Source organism: Eubalaena glacialis, chromosome 4 (genome assembly GCF_028564815.1).
Source record: "Eubalaena glacialis isolate mEubGla1 chromosome 4, mEubGla1.1.hap2.+ XY, whole genome shotgun sequence".
NCBI classification, from domain to species: Eukaryota; Metazoa; Chordata; class Mammalia; order Artiodactyla; family Balaenidae; genus Eubalaena; species Eubalaena glacialis.
This window is the reverse complement of record NC_083719.1, coordinates 84,115,329-84,135,314: the sequence shown is the minus strand read 5'-3', so window position 1 is coordinate 84,135,314 and position 19,986 is coordinate 84,115,329.

Here is a 19,986-nt window from a genome sequence, read left to right as displayed (position 1 = left end):
TGTTTTGGGAACCTGTTGTTGCTTTAAGATTTTGCTCATTCTTGACTTGTTCCATTCTCATTGAGACATGGTTGAGAAAGAAGAGTCAGGAAAGTTGAGTTTTCACCTGCAATGTTTGGGAAACTGAGTATGTGAGCTGCACTGTCACCCATCTATTGTATCTTTGTGCCTCACCATGAAATAAACTTGCTCCAAGGTCTCTTCCTACTCATTAAGCAAAGGGTACAATAAAGAGCCAGTTTTATGAGAAAGCATGAAGGCAAGAACATCATGTTCTTTACAATGAAGTGAAGAATTCTATTCAAAAGGCAAATCCTTCATTCCAAAAATTTGAATGGGAAAATATTTAGCAAATAATTCTAGCTAGTTGAATTTAAAGAAATGAAAGAGTCCCATAAAATAATATGTTCTTGGACATTTATTTTATTTGTATCTGTTAAATTTTCATTCACTGTTAGCCACTGCCTCCAAGTTTTCAATTCTAAGATAGCTGACATAAAAATGAATGCATTTGGCTCACAGATATAGAGAACAAACTGGTGGTTATCAGTGGGAAGAGGGAAGGGGGGAGGGGCATGAAGGGGTAAAGGAGTAAGAGGTACAAACTATAAATAAGGTATAAAATAAGCTCCAAGGAGGGACTTCCCTGGTGACGCAGTGGTTAAGAATCCGCCTGCCAATGCAGGGGACACGGGTTTGAGCCCTGGTCCGGGAAGACCCCACATGCCACGGAGCAACTAAGCCTGTGCGCCACAACTACTGAGCCTGCGCTCTAGAGCCTGCAAGCCACAACTATTGAGCCCGCATGCCACAACTACTGAAGCCCGCGCGCCTAGAGCCCATGCTTCACAACAACAAAGCCACCTCAGTGACAGGCCCGCGCACTGCAATGAAGAGTAGCAGCCAAAAATAAATAAATAAATAAATAAATAAATAAAAAGCTATAAGGATATATTGTACAACACAGGGAAAATAACCAGTATTTTATAATAACTATAAATGGAGTATAACCTTTAAAATTTGTTAATCACAATATTGTACACCTATAATGTATAATATTATACAGAAACTATACTTCAATTAAAAAATTATAAGGAAGAGAAAATTTTTAATGAATGCATTTATGATTCAAAGGACACTATCAAGAAAGTGAAAAGACAATCCACAGAATGGGAGATATCAATAATATTTGTAAATCATATCTGATAAGGGACTAGTATACAGAATATATGAATAACTCATACAACTCAACAATAAAAAGGCATATAACCCAAATTCAAAATGGGCAAAGAACCTAAATAGACATTTCTCCAAAGAAGATAAACATATAGCCAATAAGCACAGGTAAAAATGCTCAACATCATTAGCCATTAGGGAAATGCAAATCAAAACCACAATAAGATAACATTTCTTACCCACTAGGATGGCTAGAATCAAAGAGATAGACAACAAAAAATGTTTGCATTTTGGGACCCTCAAATTGGGACCCTCTTACACTGTTAGTGTGAATGCAAAACAGTACAGCCACTTTGGAAAGCACTTTAGCAGTTTGTCAAAAATTTAAACATAGAGTTACCATTTGATCCAGAAATCCCATTTCTAGGTATATACCCAAGAGAACTGAAACATAACTACACAAAAACTTATACAGGAATGTTTATAGCAACATTATTCATAATTGTCAAAAAATATAAATGATCCAAATGTCCATCAGCTGATAAAGGATAAATAAAATGTGGTGTATCCATACAATGGAATATTATTCAGCCATCAAGAGTAATGAACTATTAATACATGCTATAACATGGATGAATCTTGAAAACATTATGCTAAGTGAAAGAAGCCAGACACATAAGGGCACATATTACATGATTCCATTTCTATGAAATGTCCAGAATAGGCAAATCCATAGAAAGAGGAAGACTAATGGTTTCCAGAGTCTGGGAGTAGAGGGAATTTGGAGTGATTGCAAATGGGCATAAGGATTCTTCTGGGGGTGAGGGAAATGTCTGGAATCAGATTTTAGTTATAGTTAGTTAGTTAGTTATAGTAACATAACTTTGTTAATATACTAAAAACCACTGAATCATACACTTTAGAAGTATATATTTTATGTCATGTAAGATTTTTTAAAAGCCAATTTTAAAATGTAGCCTCTATAATTCTCTCCATTTGACTTAAATAAGGTAAATATCCACAAGACTCTTTGTTTGGATGGCCTATTCTTCACTGAAACATTTTATTAAATGATTGTTAAAGAAATGTTGGAATTTAGCAATCTCATTTTGCATATTCATACATCAGCCTACCCTTCTGATATATTGTCCCTTCCATTTTAAATAACTACATTTTTAAGAGGCCTTTTAGAATCAATGCTTTGACCAGCCACAAAAATCTAATGACTAATTTTTAGTTGCTTTAGGAGATGATCTTCATTAGCTGAAGCCTTAGGTCATCCCCATAGGTGGCCATTTTAACTGTGACTCTTCTGTTTGCTGTCATAGTGGATGCTTTAATGTTGCCTTACCATCCTTTCCAAATTTCTCCAAGGCTGCTTGCTGCGCTCCAGTGCATCCACCCTGGAAGGCCTTGATAGATTATTGAGGAAAAGGGTAGGCAAGTTCAATAAGCATTTATGATGGTTTCTCCATACAATTGCATGCCTGTAAATAAATCCCTGAAGTTTGTTCCTGCTCTATCATCAAAACAATCTAATCCTTAAAAATATATAGTAAATTTGACTAGGTTAAGTAAAGTTTTAAAATGTAATTCACTTCAGGACGTATGATAGGTTTTTATATGCTCATGTGAGGTGTGCATGTCCAAGGGGGAATATATCATACAACATTAATAGAACATCTATTAACTTTTGTTGGAACACAGTTTGGGAAATGCTGCTCTAAGGTTATGCCATTAATTAAGAATCTCACCAGACCAAAACCACAAGCGTAGAGAAGGCATTCAGTTTTGCCTTGAATATGGGAACTAAGATTTTACATTTTATCAGGAAAGGTTTAGATTCCCTGTTTAGCAAGTTGCACACCCTCACCAGGATACGGTGGGGGAAAGAAGCTAGAATTTTATTTTTTAACATCTTTATTGGAGTATAAATGCTTTACAATGGTGTGTTAGTTTCTGCTTTATAACAAATTGAATCAACTATACATATACATATATCCCCATATCTCTTCCCTCTTGCATCTCCCTCCCTCCCACCCTCCCTATCCCACCCCTCTAGGTGGTCACCAAGCAGTGAGCTTATCTCCCTGTGCTATGTGGCTGCTTCCCACTAGCTATCTATTTTACATTTGGTAGTGTATATATGTCCATGCCACTCTCTCACTTTGTCCAAGCTTACCCTTCCCCCTCCCCGTTTCCTCAAGTCCATTCTCTAGTAGGTCTGCATCTTTATTCGCGTCCTGCCCCTAGGTTCTTCATGACCATTTTTTTCTTGCTTTTTAGATTCCATATATATGTGTTAGCATACGGTATTTGTTTTTCTCTTTCTGACTTACTTCACTCTGTATAACAGACTCTAGGTCCATCACCTCACTACAAATAACTCAATTTCGTTTCTTTTTATGGCTGAGTAATATTCCATTGTATATATGTGTCACATCTTCTTTACCCATTCATCTCTTGATGGACACTTAGGTTGCTTCCAAGTCCTGGCTATTGTAAATAGAGCTGCAGTGAATATTTTGGTACATGACTGTTTTGGAATTATGGTTTTCTCAGGGTATATGCCCAGTAGTGGGATTGCTGGGTCATATGGTAGTTCTATTTTTAGATTTTTAAGGAACCTCCATACTGTTCTCCATAGTGGCTGTATCAATTTACATTCCCACCAACAGTGCAAGAGGGTTCCCTTTTCTCCACAACCTCTCCAGCATTTCTTGTTTGTAGATTTTTTAATGATGGCCATTCTGACTGGTGTGAGATGATATCTCATTGTAGTTTTGATTGGCATTTCTCTAATGATTAGTTAGGTGTTGAGCATCCTTTCATGTGTTTGTTGGCAATCTGTATATCTTCTTTGGAGAAATGTCTATTTAGGTCTTCTGCCCATTTTTGGATTGGGTTGTTTGTTTTTTTGATATTGAGCTGCATGAGCTGCTTGTAAATTTTGGAGATTAACCCTTTGTCAGTTGCTTCATTTGCAAATATTTTCTCCCATTCTGAGGGTTGTCTTTTCATCTTGTTTATGGTTTCCTTTGCTGTGCAAAAGCTTTTAAGTCTCATTAGGTCCCATTTGTTTTTTGTTTTTTGTTTTTCCATTTCTCTAGGAGGTGGGTCAAAAAGGATCTTGCTGTGATTTATGTCATAGAGCGTTCTGCCTATGTTTTCCTCTAAGAGTTTTAGAGTGTCTGGTCTTATATTTAGGTCTTTAATCCATTTTGAGTTTATTTTTGTGTATGGTGTTAGGGAGTGTTCTAATTTCATTCTTTTACATGTAGCTGTACAGTTTTCCCAGCACCACTTACTGAAGAGGCTGTCTTTTCTCCATTATATATTCTTGCCTCCTTTATCAAAAATAAGGTGACCATATGTGCGTGGGTTTATCTCTGGGCTTTCTGTCCTGTACCATTGATCTATATTTCTGTTTTTGTGCCAGTACCATACTGTCTTGATTATTGTAGCTTTGTAGTATAGTCTGATGTCAGGGAGCCTGATTCCTCTGGCTCCGTTTTTCTTTCTCAAGATTGCTTTGGCTATTTGGGATCTTTCGTGTTTCCATACAAATTGTGAAATTTTTTGTTCTAGTTCTTTGAAAAATGCCAGTGGCAGTTTGATAGGGATTGCACTGCATCTGTAGATTGCTTTGGGTAGTATAGTCATTTTCACAATGTTGATTCTTCCAATCCAAGAACATGGTATATCTCTCCATCTGTTTGTATCATCTTTAATTTCTTTCAGCAGTGTCTTATAGTTTTCTGCATACAGGTCTTTTGTCTCCTTAGGTAGGTTTATTCCTAGGTATTTTATTCTTTTTGTTGCAATGGTAAAAGGGAGTGTTTCCTTAATTTCACTTTCAGATTTTTCATCATTAGCATATAGGAATGCAAGATTTCTGTGCATTAATTTTGTATCCTGCTACTTTACCAAATTCGTTGATTACCTCTAGTAGTTTTCTGGTAGTATCTTTAGGATTCTCTATGTATAGTATCATGTCATCTGCAAACAGTGACAGCTTTACTTCTTTTTTCTCGATTTGTATTCCTTTTATTTCTTTTTCTTCTCTGATTGCTGTGGCTAAAACTTCCAAAACAATGTTGAATAATAGTGGTGAGAGTGGGCAACCATGTCTTGTTCCTGATCTTAGTGGAAATAGTTTCAGTTTTTCACTATTGAGGACGATGTTGGCTGTGGGTTTGTCATATATGGCCCTTATTATGTTGAGGGAAGTTCCCTCTATGCCTACTTTCTGGAGGGTTTTTATCATAAATGGGTGTTGAATTTTGTCAAAAGCTTTTTCTGCATCTATTGAGATGATTATATGGTTTTTCTCCTTCAATTTCTTAATATGGTGTATCACATTGATTGATTTGCGTATATTGAAGAATCCTTGCATTCCTGGGATAAACCCCACTTGATCATGGTGTATGATCCTTTTAATGTGCTGTTGGATTCTGTTGGCTAGTATTTTGTTGAGGATTTTTGCATCTATGTTCATCAGTGACATTGGCCTGTAGTTTTCTTTCTTTGTAACATCTTTGTCTGGTTTTGGTATCAGGGTGATGGTGACCTTGTACAATGAGTTTGGGAGTGTTCCTCCCTCTGCTATATTTTGGAAGAGTTTGAGAAGGATAGGTGTTAGCTCTTCTCTAAATGATTGATAGAATTCGCCTGTGAAGCCATCTGTTCCTGGGCTTTTGTTTGTTGGAAAATTTTTAATCACAGTTTCAATTTCAGTGCTTGTGATTGGTCTGTTTATATTTTCTATTTCTTCCTGGTTCAGTCTCAGAAGGTTGTGCTTTTCTAAGAATTTGTCCATTTCTTCCAGGTTGTCCATTTTATTGGCATAGAGTTGCTTGTAGTAATCTCTCATGATCCTTTGTATTTCTGCAGTGTCAGCTGTTATTTCTCCTTTTTCATTTCTAATTCTATTGATTTGAGTCTTCTCCCTTTTTTCTTGATGGGTCTAGCTAATGGTTTATCAATTTTCTTTACCTTCTCAAAGAACCAGCTTGTAGTTTTAATGATCTTTGCTATCATTTCCTTCATTTCTTTTTCATTTATTTCTGATCTGATCTTTATGATTTCTTTCCTTCCGCTAATTTTGGGGTTTTTTTGTTCTTCTCTCTCTAATTGCTTTAGGTGTAAGGTTAGGTTGTTTATTTGAGATTTTTCTTATTTCTTAAGGTAGGATTGTATTGCTATAAACTTCCCTCATAGAACTGCTTTTGCTGCATCCCATAGGTTTTGGGTCGTCGTGTTTTCATTGTCATTTGTTTCTATGTATTTTTGATTTCCTCTTTAATTTCTTCAGTGATCTCTTGGTTATTAAGTAGTGTATTGTTTAGCCTCCATGTGTTTGTATTTTTTACAGACTTTTTCCTGTAATTGATATCTAGTCTCATAGCGTTGTGGTCAGTAAAGATACTTGATATGATTTCAATTGTCTTAAATTTACCAAGGCTTGATTTGTGACCCACGATATGATCTATCTTGGAGAATGCTCCATGAGCACTTGAGAAGAATGTGTATTCTGTTGTTTTTGGATGGAATGTCCTATAAATATCAATCAAGTCCATCTTGTTTAATGTATCATTTAAAGCTTGTGTTTCCTTATTTATTTTCATTTTGGATGATCTGTCCATTGGTGAAAGTGGGGTGTTAAAGTCCCCTACTATGCTTGCATTACTGTTGATTTCCCCTTTTATGGCTGTTGGTATTTGACTTATGTATTGAGGTTCTCCTGTGTTGGGTGCATAAATATTTACAATTGTTATATCTTCTTCTTGGATTGATCCCTTGATCATTATGTAGTGTCCTTCTTTGTCTCTTGTAATAGTCTTTGTTTTAAAGCCTATTTTATCTGATATGAGAATTGCTACTCCAGCTTTCTTTTGATTTCCATTTGCATGGAATATCTTTTTCCATCCCCACACTTTCAGTCTGTATGTGTCCCTAGTTCTGAAGTGGGTCTCTTGTAGACAGCATATATACGGGTCTTGTTTTTGTATCCATTCAGCCAGTCTATGTCTTCTGGTTGGAGCATTTAATCCATTTATATTTAAGGTAATTATCAATATGTATGTTCCTATTACCATTTTCTTAATTGTTTTGGGTTTCTTATTGTAGATATTTTCCTTCTCTTGTGTTTCCTGCCTAGAGAGGTTCCTTTAGCATTCGTTGTAAGGTTGGTTTGGTGGTGCTGAATTCTCTTAGCTTTTGTTTGTCTGTAAAGGTTTTAATTTCTCTGTCAAATCTGAATGAGATCCTTGGTGGGTAGAGTAATCTTGGTTGTAGGTTTTTCTCCTTTCATCACTTTAAATATGTCTTGCCACTCGCTTCTGGCTTGCAGAGTTTCTGCTGAAAGATCAGCTGTTTACCTTATGGGGATTCCCTTGTGTGTTATTTGTTGTTTTTCCCTTGCTGCTTTTAATATTTTTTCTTTGTATTTAATTTTTGATAGTTTGATTAATATGTGTCTTGGTGTGTTTCTCCTTGGATTTATCCTGTATGAGACTCTCTGTGCTTCCTGGACTTGACTATTTCCTTTCCCATATTAGGGACGTTTTCGACTATAATCTCTTCAAATATTTTCTCAGTCCCTTTCTTTTTCTCTTCTTCTTCTGGGACCCCTATAATTCGAATGTTGGTGTGTTTAATGTTGTCCTAGAGGTCTCTGAGACTGTCCTCTATTCTTTGCATTCTTTTTTCTTTATTCTGCTCTGCAGTAGTTATTTCCACTATTTTATCTTCCAGGTCACTTATCCGTTCTTTTGCCTACGTTATTCTGCTATTGATCCCTTCTAGAGAATTTTTAATTTCATTTATTGTGTTGTTCATCACTGTTTGTTTGCTCTTTAATTCTTCTAGGTCCTTGTTAAACGTTTCTTGTATTTTCTCCATTCTATTTCCAAGATTTTGGATCATCTTTACTATCATTTTTCTGAATTCTTTTTCAGGTAGACTGCCTATTTCCTCTTCATTTGTTAGGTCTGGTGCGTTTTTGCCTTGCTCCTTCATCTGCTGTGTGTTTCTCTGTCTTCTCATTTTGCTTATCTTACTGTGTTTGGGGTCTCCTTTTTGCAGGCTGCAGGTTCGTAGTTCCTGTTGTTTTTGGTGTCTGTCCCCAGTGGCTAAGGTTGGTTCAGTGGGTTGTGTAGGCTTCCTGGTGGAGGGGACTAGTGCCTGTGTTCTGGTGGATGAGGCTGCATCTTGTCTTTCTGGTGGGCAGGTCCACTTCTGGTGGTGTGTTTTGGGGTGTCTGTGGCCTTATTATGATTTTAGGCAGCCTCTCTGCTTATGGATGGGTTTGTGTTCCTGTCTTGTTAGTTGTTTGGCATAGGGTGTCCAGCACTGTAGCTTGCTGGTCGTTGAGTGAAGCTGGGTCTTGATGTTGAGATGGAGATCTCTGGGAGATTTTTGCCATTTGATATTACATGGAGCTGGGAGGTCTCTTGTGGACCAGTGTCCTGAAGTTGGCTCTCCCACCTCAGAGGCACAGCCCTGATGCCTGGCTGGAGCACCAAGAGCCTGTCATCCACGTGGCTCAGAATAAAAGGGAGGGAAAAAAAGGAAAGAAAGAAAGAAGAAGATAAAATAAAGTAAAATAAAATAAAAGTTATTAAAATAAAAAATAAAAAATAATTATTAAAAAAATTTTTTAAGTAATAAAAAAAAAAAGGAGAGACAGAACCCTAGGACAAATGGTAAAAGCAAAGCTACACAGACAAAATCACACACAGAAGCATACACATACACACTCACAAAAAGAGAAAAAGGGAAAAAAATATTTATATCGTTGCGCCCAAAGTCGACCTCCTCAATTTGGGATGATTCGTTCTCTTCAGGTATTCCACAGATGCAGCGTACATCAAGTTGATTGTGGAGATTTAATCCGCTGCTCCTGAGGCTGCTGGGAGAGATTTCCCTTTCTCTTCTTTGTTCGCACAGCTCCCGGGGTTCAGCTTTGGATTTGGACCCGCCTCTGCGTGTAGGTCGCCTGAGGGCTTCTGTTTTTCGCTCAGACAGGACGGGGTTAAAGGAGCAGCTGATTCGGGGGATCTGGCTCACTCAGGCCAGGGGGAGGGACGGGTAGGGAATGCAGGGCAAGCCTGCGGCGGCAGAGGCCGGCGTGACGTTGCACCAGCCTGAGGCGCGCCGTGCGTTCTCCCGGGGAAGTTGTCCCTGGATCACGGGAGCCTGGCCGTGGCGGGCTGCACAGGCTCCCGGGAGGGGCGGTGTGGATAGTGACCTGTGCTTGCACACAGGCTTCTTGGTGGCGGCAGCAGCAGCCTTAGCGTCTCATGCCCGTCTCTGGGGTCCGCGCTGATCGCCGCGGCTCGCGCCCGTCTCTGGAGTTCGTTTAGGCGGCGCTCTGAATCCCCTCTCCTTGCGCGCCGTGAAACAAAGAGGCAAGAAAAAGTCTCTTGCCTCTTCGGCAGCTGCAGACTTTTTCCCGGACTCCCTCCCGGCTAGCTGTGGTGCGCTAACCCCTTCAGGCTGTGTTCACGCCGCCAACCCCAGTCCTCTCCCTGGGATCCGACCTCCGAAGCCCGAGCCTCAGCTCCCAGCCCCCGCCCGCCCCGGCGGGTGAGCAGACAAGCCTCTTGGGCTGGTGAGTGCTGCTCAGCACCGATCCTCTGTGCGGGAATCTCTCCGTTTTTCCCTCTGCGTCCCTGTTGCTGTGGGATCCGCGCTGATAGCCGCGGCTCGCGCCCGTCTCTGGAGTTCGTTTAGGCGGCGCTCTGAATCCCCTCTCCTTGCGCGCCGTGAAACAAAGAGGCAAGAAAAAGTCTCTTGCCTCTTCGGCAGCTGCAGACTTTTTCCCGGACTCCCTCCCGGCTAGCTGTGGTGCGCTAACCCCTTCAGGCTGTGTTCACGCAGCCAACCCCAGTCCTCTCCCTGGGATCCGACCTCCAAAGCCCGAGCCTCAGCTCCCAGCCCCCGCCCGCCCCGGCGGGTGAGCAGACAAGCCTCTCGGGCTGGTGAGTGCTGCTCGGCGCCGAGCCTCTGTGCGGGAATCTCTCCGCTTTGCCCTCCGCACCCCTGTGGCTGCGCTCTCCTCCGTGGCTCCGAAGCTTCTCCCCTCCGCCACCCGCAGTCTCCGCCCGCGAAGGGCCTTCCTAGTGTGTGGAAACCTTTCCTTCTTCACAGCTCCCTCCCACTGGTGCGGGTCCCGTCCCTATTCTTTGTCTCTGTTATTTCTTTTTTCTTTTGCCCTACCCAGGTACCTGGGGAGTTTCTTGCCTTTTGGGAGGTCTGAGGTCTTCTGCCAGCATTCAGTAGGTGTTCTGTAGGAGTTGTTCCACATGTAGATGTATTTCTGATGTATTTGTGGAGAGGAAGGTGATCTCCGCGTCTTACTCTTCCGCCATCTTGAAGCTCCTCCGAAGCTCGAATATTGATTCAATCATTCTTTAAATCTCAGTTTCTTCATGTGAAAATAAATTTGCTGAACTAGATGATCTCTAAGTCCCTACTAGAAGTAAGATTCAGTTTGAAACTCTGATCCTAATACTAATATATCACATATATGGTATAACTTGATGCTAAGAAATTTCCTCCATTTGAATATTATCCTCAAAAATATTTTGAAAACTATAATGCACCTTCTTTTTTCCCCTAACTATGCCAACAAGAACTGATCATGTCCTTTTTTCTTTCTGAGGCAGCCACTGTGAGCCAGGCTGGGAGAACAGCTCCTTGTTCCTAAGCTAACAAAACAATCAGGCTGGAAGTGGGTTCCTAGAGACAGCTGTCCTGGGGAATGGGATATAAGATCTCGAATGGATTTCAGAAACTGAGAAGATGTTTACTGTTGGTTTAATTCCACTTAAACTTTTTAATCACCCAAGATTTTTTATTCACTATTTACTCCTTTTTCTCTAGACTTCCTTTCATTCCTTTAGCAGTTTAAAATATTGACTGCAATTAAAAGAAAAATGAGGATGTCTTTTGTTTTACACTTATTTTGTGATTACCAAAGCACGACATACCTATTATAGAGACAGAAAAGACCTTCGCACCTATAGAAAAGTATAGAAAAGACTTTCTTGTCACCTATAACTACTTCTTATCTAAAGTCACTTATTCAAGAATTCCATTTTTTGACAAAAACTTCTACATTTGGAGCTTGCTTATTCAACTACTCCAAATTACGGTCAATCTTCAACCTTTTTGGAAACACATGTCCACTGAACCCTCTGTTTAGTGTCAATACATCAGGAGCACGTTAGGAGCCTCCCCTTTTCTTCATGTATCCAGCTTAGGTTACTTGGTCCATCATTACAGGAAAAGTCCTGTCAGTATTCTAAACTCTCTTGCTCCTCTGTCTTTATATCTCAGTGGTGTGGCAAAATCCCACCTCTGCATGTTTTCTTTCTCCATTCCTGCCCTGAGTGCTGAGCACTGCTGGAGAAAGTCCACCATCAGGGCAGACTAACATCACTATGAATTCATAGTATCAACTCCAAATGAGCTCTACCTGACCGCCTTCTACCTGCCTGCCTATGGTATTCCTCAGAACCTCATGCTCACTTTCTAAAATGACTACATAAAGTGCCCTCATTTTTCTCAAGCCTCCAACATTCCCACTCTAAATTATCCTCTTTACATGAAGGACATGACGTGTCCTTCTATTTCACAGAGGAAACAAAGATCATCTTGCTCAGTATGTCAGCTTACTTCTAAACCCTTCCCATGACACCAGTAAGAAAAAAGATACTGCCCATCTCCCCTCTGAGAACTAACTCTCTTCCTCGGCTTTTATTTATTATCCTCAAAAATATTCATTCAGGACCATGGTAGTATAGATAGATAGTTTCATCTAGTAGTTTCATCTCCACTGACCTTCACAAAAACTTTATATAATAGATTATTTCTTATCTTTCTTATATTTTCAAATCACACACATGCACACACAGACACATACACACACACACAGTCTGAATTCATCTTTCCCAGTGGGACTTAACCAAAGTCAAATCCCTGGCAATCAATCAATCAATCACTTCCCTTTATCCCCACATCACCCTTTATATATTATCCTTATCCCCTTACTTCCCACTCACTCTTTATCAAAATAGCTCTTGCTAAGTTAACCAAAGGCATTCACTATCTAAACCCAAAGGGCATTTTTGTCCTCACCATACACAACTTATCAGCAGTTTTGACATGGTTGACCTCTCCCTCCTGGTTTTCAAGACAGCATCTCATCTAGTTTTCTTGCAATCTCTCTATTTCTCTGTGTTCTTCCCCCTTCTTCAGAGTCATTAAATGGAGGATTTTCTATGGGTTTTTTCTATGTCATCTTTTCTCCTCATTCTATATTCTGCTCTTAGGAATTTTATCCAGTAGGATTCAGTTATCAATCATAAGCCAATGACTCCAGTGAATTTATTTCTCCAGCCCATTCATTCATTCATTCTATAAATATTTATTAAATGCATACAATATTCTAGTCACTAGAGATAAGAGAGTGAATGAATTCAGACTTTTCTGAGTTTAAACCCATATATCAACTGCCTGCTAGTATATCCACTTGGATGTTTCAAAGGCAATTAACATGTCTTAAACCAAACACATAATCTCCCTCTCAAGTCTAATTCTCTTCCCAAATACTTACCTTAATAACTGACACCACCTTCCAAACAGTTGCTCAAACTAGAAACCTAGGAGTCCTCTTCAGTTTTCCCTGATCCTTCACCTCCATATATAATCCATCATCAAGTCCATTTCATTGTTACCTCCTAAATATATTTTGATTCAATCCATTTGATGCTGTGTTTCCACCTTCATCTCCTTAATCCAATGTACCACCATCACTTAGCTATACTGCTGCTATAATCCCCCAGTTAGGTTCCCTGATTCTGCTTCTCCTCCTTCTAATCTCTTTTCTATACTGCACAAGAGAATGAAATTTTAAAAACACAAATCTTATATTATGCTCCCTAACCCCTATGCACTACCATACTCGGCCCCCTTTCACTTCTTCAAATGCTCCATCCTACTACAGGGATTGTACAATGCTGTTCCTCTGTGAAAGAATGCTCTCTTAATCGTCCTACCCCATGCACCTGCTAAAATCTCCTACCCACAAGTCAGGTTTTCGTACATTTGTCAGTTCTTCAGTGAACTAAACCCCCAATTATGCTAGGTTCCCTATTGTATGCTCTCACGGTGCCCTTCTTAGCACTTATCACAGTTGTAATTTTACATTTATTTGTGTGACTTTTTAAAATTAATGTCCAAACATTTCTCTGGATAAATTAATCGAGGTCCAGTGTCCTGGGATAGGGTAAGAGGTTAAATAAAACATTAAGGGCTAAGGCTTCAGGAAGGTGAAAATATCTGGAATGCTGTATACTCTCTCCCTGCCTTCTCCAATTATAGGATTTCCCTTTGGGAGGTTTTCACGCAAGAGTCTCAATTAGAAGAGTCTATTAACAAAAACAAAGCCTTCTAGACAAGTGTTTTTTGCAAGAATATTACATTCAAAACAATTGCAGCAACACTTTCAATAATATGTTTATAATATTTCCGATGCTTGCTATAAAAGTCACAATCAGCCATTTTTCATTCTGAGAAGATTCAATTCTCAGTCTACTATGTAAGCACACATCAAGCTAGGAAAAGAAATCTATGCACAGCATGACCTACTTTTGATGTACTGAATTTCTTCTCAAAAAGAATTAAAAACTGTCATTAAAAAAATCTAGCCAGAACTGCATTAATACTATGGATATAAAAGCATATTTCACCATAGTAAGAATGAGTTGTATTTTTCATGAGGTTGTACAACAATAACTTTTAGGTGTATTTTGCTGTTATATACACTAATATAAATCCTCTCAGTTCTCAGAATATATTTAAATTCATAGTCATATCCTCAGTTGCCTATTCTGGCACACAATTCTTTTTGTAAATGAAAGAACAGCCTTTATTAAGGTAGGTTAAATTTTGGTACTATGACTATTCACATTTTTGTCATACTATTACCATGTTTTTCATTTAGACATGCTCAGAGATACCCTTGCTTTTATAGCAGAATTTTATTTTTATTACCTAATTCTTCTGCTTTTGTTGTTATAAAATGCATTATAGGTTTTAAAAATTTTTTTCTAACATTCACAACTCCATGACATATGCATATATACCCATTTTACAGATGAGGATATTGAAGTTCATAAATATTAAATAATCTGCCTAGAGTTCAGTAACTAGAAAAGAATAAAAGCAGGAGTTGAACCAAGTTCTTTTGGGCTCTACACCTCTGCTCTTTCTACTACATCAGGTAACAAATCACACGACTGTGCTACCTGTAGTTGTGAGCATCACTGATGATGTAATTTTTGGCCTGTTTTTGGCATTCAGTAAATGACAGCTACATATCATCATCATTTCTATTGTGTCATCTAGATATGAGCGTGACTTCACCAGAAAAATATCCTATCAACAAGTCCTTTTCAATCATAGCATATTCTTTTCCTTGCCTATGCCTCCTCTCTCTTACCCTAAACAACCTACTACATGAATGATGTATCATTCCATATTTTCTCCTCCACGTACACAAGTTAAGGACAGTAGTAGTAGAGCAGAAAGAACACAGGTTTTTGAGTCAGGTAGATCTGCACTTGACTCCCAACATCACCACTTACAGGTAAATAACTATGGACATTACTTAACTTCTCTGAGATGAAGATCTTTTCATCTATTAAGGGAATAACGATGCCTGTCTTAGAGCGTTTGTAGATTAGAAACAATGCATGCATATAGTAGGTACTCTGTCAATAACTTCTCTTAATACCCTGTTTCAGTTAAATCAGACCACATACCATCCCCCCCCAACCCTACTGTCTGTGCTTTGCCACACCACTGGTCTGTAATTCTCTCCCCAGCCCACTGTCATCCAATTCATTATTCAACCTTAGTTCAAAAGTCACTTCCATTAAGCTTTCCCAAGTCCCACTAACCAGAAAACAGCTCTCTTTTATCTGAACTGCTGTAGCACTTGGAACATGCTTATTTTTTTAGATCCACTGTATCTTATTTCAAAATGTTTATTTTTATCTAACTATGTCATTAAACTGTAAGAACTGTAATTACATGGACAACAATTTAATCTTCTGTTTTCTCCAAAGCACCTAGGTAGTACCTGGCACTCAATAAATGGGTGAATATATTAAATATATAACGTTTTTATGAAATCTGTTTTCTTTCTTTAATAGTCTCAAAATCACTTAATTTAAAATGTGCAGGAACTCTTGAGTTAACAGTTTTAAAGATATGACCCATTTTTAAAGTGACTAAATAAAAAATTCTACTCCTTGACCCTTCTCTAGAGAACATCTCTACGAGGATAGATATGAATAAACTGGAATTTCCAGAAGAGCCTTAAAAGCACTGAGGTACACTGTGGAAATGCAGCCTGAAACAAAAGGGTTGGGAAGATTGCAACGTTGTGGTCTAAAAAGGAGAAGTGATGTGGAAAATCAGGCGGAAAAAAAAGTGATTCTAATGAGAATGAACATCTTTTGGTCAAGAAAACTTCTTAATGTATTTGTGAGAAATCAAACAATTTTATTCGTTATTGACTCTGTATTAGTAAGGGTTCTCCAGAGAAACAGAACCAGTAAGTGTGTGTGTGTGTGTGTGTGTGTGTGTGTGTGTGTGTGTAAAAAATAAGGAATTGACTGACGTGATTATGGAGGCTGAGAAGTCCCATGATCTGCCATCTGCAAGCTGGAATCACAGGAGAGCCTGGCGGGTAGTTCCAGTCTAAGTCTAAAGGCCTGAGAACCAGGATCCCCAACGGTGTCAGTCCCAGCCTGAGAGCAGGAGAAGGTCAATGTCCCAGCTCAAGTAGTTAGGAAGAGAGGGAGGCAAAGAGGGAGGGAGGGTGAGAGGGAAGGAGAGAGAGAGAAAGAGAGAGAGAGAGGGAAATTGAGATTGAGAGAGTTCTCCCTTCCTCCATCTTTTTGTTCTAATCAGGCTCTCTAGGGATTGGATAATGCCCAGCTGCATTTGGGGAGGAAAATCCGCTTTATTCTGTCTACTGATTCAAATGCTAATCTCATCTAGAAACACCATCACAAACACACCTAAAAATAATGCTTAGCCAAATACCTGGGCACCCCATGATCCAGTCAAGCTAACAAATAAAATTAACCATCACAATCCTCAAGTTTAAGAGGATGTAATTTTGGCAAAAATAGGAAATTCAGCAACCCAAACCACAGAAGCTAATAGCTCCTCAGCCTGTTGCTGAACACAGCCACAAGTCTGCAGGTGAATCACTGAAGAAAGGCCCTGGGCTGAGGCACAAAGTAGGCACTGAAACTCAGCAGGTACTCAGCCTGCCAAGCCCTACCAAGCTGGCCTGGGGCTGCCCGCACCCGGAGGAAAGGTGCCTTTTTAAAATTTGCTGAGTAGCTAAAACCTGAAGGGTTGTAACAGGAGACCTGGAAAGCTGTTCCAAATTGTCTCCTATGATCGACAACAGCCTGTCGATAAACACTTCTGGCATTCTGATAAAAGGTTGCCTCTTCTTTTCCCTAGTAGATATGATTCCCTTAAAACTGCCTGCTTGTAAACTGGGGCTGTAAATGCTAAAAGGGTTCAAAAATATTCAGTGTGGCAAGACCTCACCTGTGCTTTCACTATATATAAATTATTTTAGGGCAAGAAAAACATCTAAAAGTATTAAATATAGATAGTTCTTTGATGAATCTTTGAGAATAGACATGCTTTCAATCTATTGTTTTACTTAAGAATAAAAGAGTCTTAAGTGGGAATCCCACTATTTCTGCATAAGGCATCAGATAAAGACTTGTCACATGTGCTCCTGAGAAGGAAACTTTCCCCCTACTCCTCCCACTTCTAAAGAGGCACTCTCTCAAGCTTGTTTCTTTAAAAGCTTTAGAAAGTAGGGGGAAGAAAAAAGGATGACAATGTCATTCCATGTGACAGGCATAGCGTACAATGAAAACTCCTCTGCCACTCACCTAAGTGTATTACATTCCACTGAGAAAAATTCTGATTCTCTGCAATCTTGACCTCAAACCACTAATAAAGTTATCGTAATTGTGAACTTGCATCCTGGCTTGCTTAGAGCCTCCCTCCCACACAAGCCATAAAAGCAGCAGTATCAGGAAGCCTGAGGGTAGGATCACTTTGTGTGGGACAGTGAGAGAACAGAGGGCAAGAGCGCAGAATGTAGGGTCTGTGCTCTAGGGCGTCACAGAACCTTAGGGAGGTGATGGGAGGAGCCTTCCCTCCCTCAAAGGCTGGAACAATGTGGAAACAATTACACAGGTGAGAACACTGAACAAAATAGGCCAGGAGAAGCACCACGTAGTTCCTGCTCCCTGGGGTGCCCTGCTCTTCACCCTACCCTGATGGGAATTCCACCCACCCTTGAGGACCAGATAAATGCCCCTCCAGGAAGTCTTTCCTAATCTTCCTCTTCTCTCTTTCCCCTCCTTCTTCCTCTCCTCCGCTAGTACATGCTGAGAATTCAGCTTGACTTCCTCAGTAATATCAACCTATATTGCACTTACCCTCTTTAGCTGTATTTAAGTTTGTCTTGTTCATTGTGGTGGTATCCTTCTGTATTTATCCCCCATATAAACCACAGATGACTTGGGGGTGGGACCAAACCCTGTTCATTCCTATACACACCCAGCACTAGGCACATACAGTGCTAGGCATACATAGGCCCTCCCACGGGCTGCTCCACCTCCCCAGAAAACACCTCCCTATTCTTGACCCACCCACCAACCCTTTAACCTAGTTTACTACTACTTCTTAAGAGGGAAACATTTATCACCCCACTCCTCATACATCTGTTTGTGAGGAACTCCCATCGTGATATTTATGGCCTTTGGTCCCGCTCTGACTCATTCCTCCATCCTAGGACAAGGACTGCCACCTGCAGTGTTTGTGAGAAGGGAATAAGTACACCCAGCCCTGCCCTTGTCTTACTCCCTATTCCAGGTTTCATGAGGTTGTATTCTGGTCTGCAATCTCGCCCTCAGTCTTCAAGCACAAACTCAGTTCAGAGGTGCATCAGCAGGCTTACCTGACTACATATGTAAGCCATATCCTAAACTGTATCAGTAATAAGTTGACATTTTGATTTCCATCTGTCTGACTCCTTTGTCTTTCTCTCAATTGTTTTCAAACTCAAGCAGGAGGGGGTGTTATGTACTGTCCACCTAATATCTCAATACTAACTAGTCATACTTCAGATTGTAACAAACATTTCACTTCCTTGGAAATGCTTTCCTGACCATTGACACTTGGTTGGGTCTTCCTGTACTATATATATATATATATATATATATATATATTTTTTTTTTTTTTTCCCTCATGGAACTTATTTAATAGCATATTTGTCTGTAGGACTGCTTTCTTAAACTTTTTATTACAGAACATTTCAAACATACCCAGAAGTAGAGATCCCCACACACCCATCAACGAGCTTCATCAATTATCTACTCAATTTCATTTCATCTACAACCCCAACCTCCCCCACAAACCCAGACAACTTTGAAGAAAATATGCCAGACATCACATCATTTTATCTGTAAATATTTTATCTGTAAATATTCTAGCACATACCTCTAATAGATAAGCACTACCCTCTGTTAGTTTTTTTTACTTAACCTATTTGTGGGATCATTTATTTTGATGATTGTTTCTACACACACCCAATCCCTCTCTAGGATTAAAAACTTCATATGTCAGAGATATTGTCCATTTTGTCCCAACTATATACCTGGTACATGGTAGGTGCTTGATAAATTAAATGTAAAGAAGAAATTTTAAAAGGGAATACAGAAAACCACTTGCAACTTGGGGGCCAGCCAGCATCTAGTCCCCTTCTTTTGGTAACAGTATCCCAAATTTTCCCCAACTCTCAGTTCCTATGATGCAAAAAGTACTGGCTACCACCCCCAGCTCCAGGGGTATGGCACATGGATCAGGTCTGACAAAACAGAACAATGCAACCTCCTGGTCAACAAAATTGGTTTAGTGATGAGCACAGGACCCAATCAAAAACAATGCAATGCTGGGAACTTGCTGGGAAGCCAGGAGAGAGGCAAGTACTTTCTCCTACTGGACCTGAACCTGGAGAATGAGAGGCTAATGTCACTGCAAGGACAGAGTGTATTTGAAAATGGGTCTGACGCAGAGGAAACAGAACAAGAGATGGAGGGAAAAATCAGGTCCTGGAGAAAGCACTTAAGTACATGAGTCAGACCTCATGGGAGTCAAACCTACCTGTGGATTTTTAAAGTTTCATTACTCAATAAACACACTGTTGGCTTAAACAAGCTTCAGTTACGTTTTCCTGTAACTCAACTTAAAGTTCCTGTCAGATTACAAGGGAAGAGGGAAAAGATAAAAAGCAAAGAGAAACCCCAAAGCCGCTTGAACGATAAAGTATATCCTTTTTCAGTCTAGTACTGTGTCTAGTACTCACATATCCTGAGTCCTCACGGCAGATCAAGCCTCTAGGTCTCAGATCCCTCATTTATAAGATAAGGGGAACTAAGTGGTCTTTAAATCCCCTTTGAGAGATTCTGTGAGTTTAGTGGGGAAAGCCTGGGAAAGCACATGAGGGATCTGGACTTCCTTGCTGGAATAGCATCTGCTTACTGGCATGTCTATTTTTTGGTTTAATTAATTTTTTTTGGGGGGGGGTGGTGGTGTTTATTTATTTATTTATTTATTTATTTTATGGCTGTGTTGGGTCTTCATTTCTGTGCGAGGGCTTTCTCTAGTTGCGGCAAGTGGGGGCCACTCTTC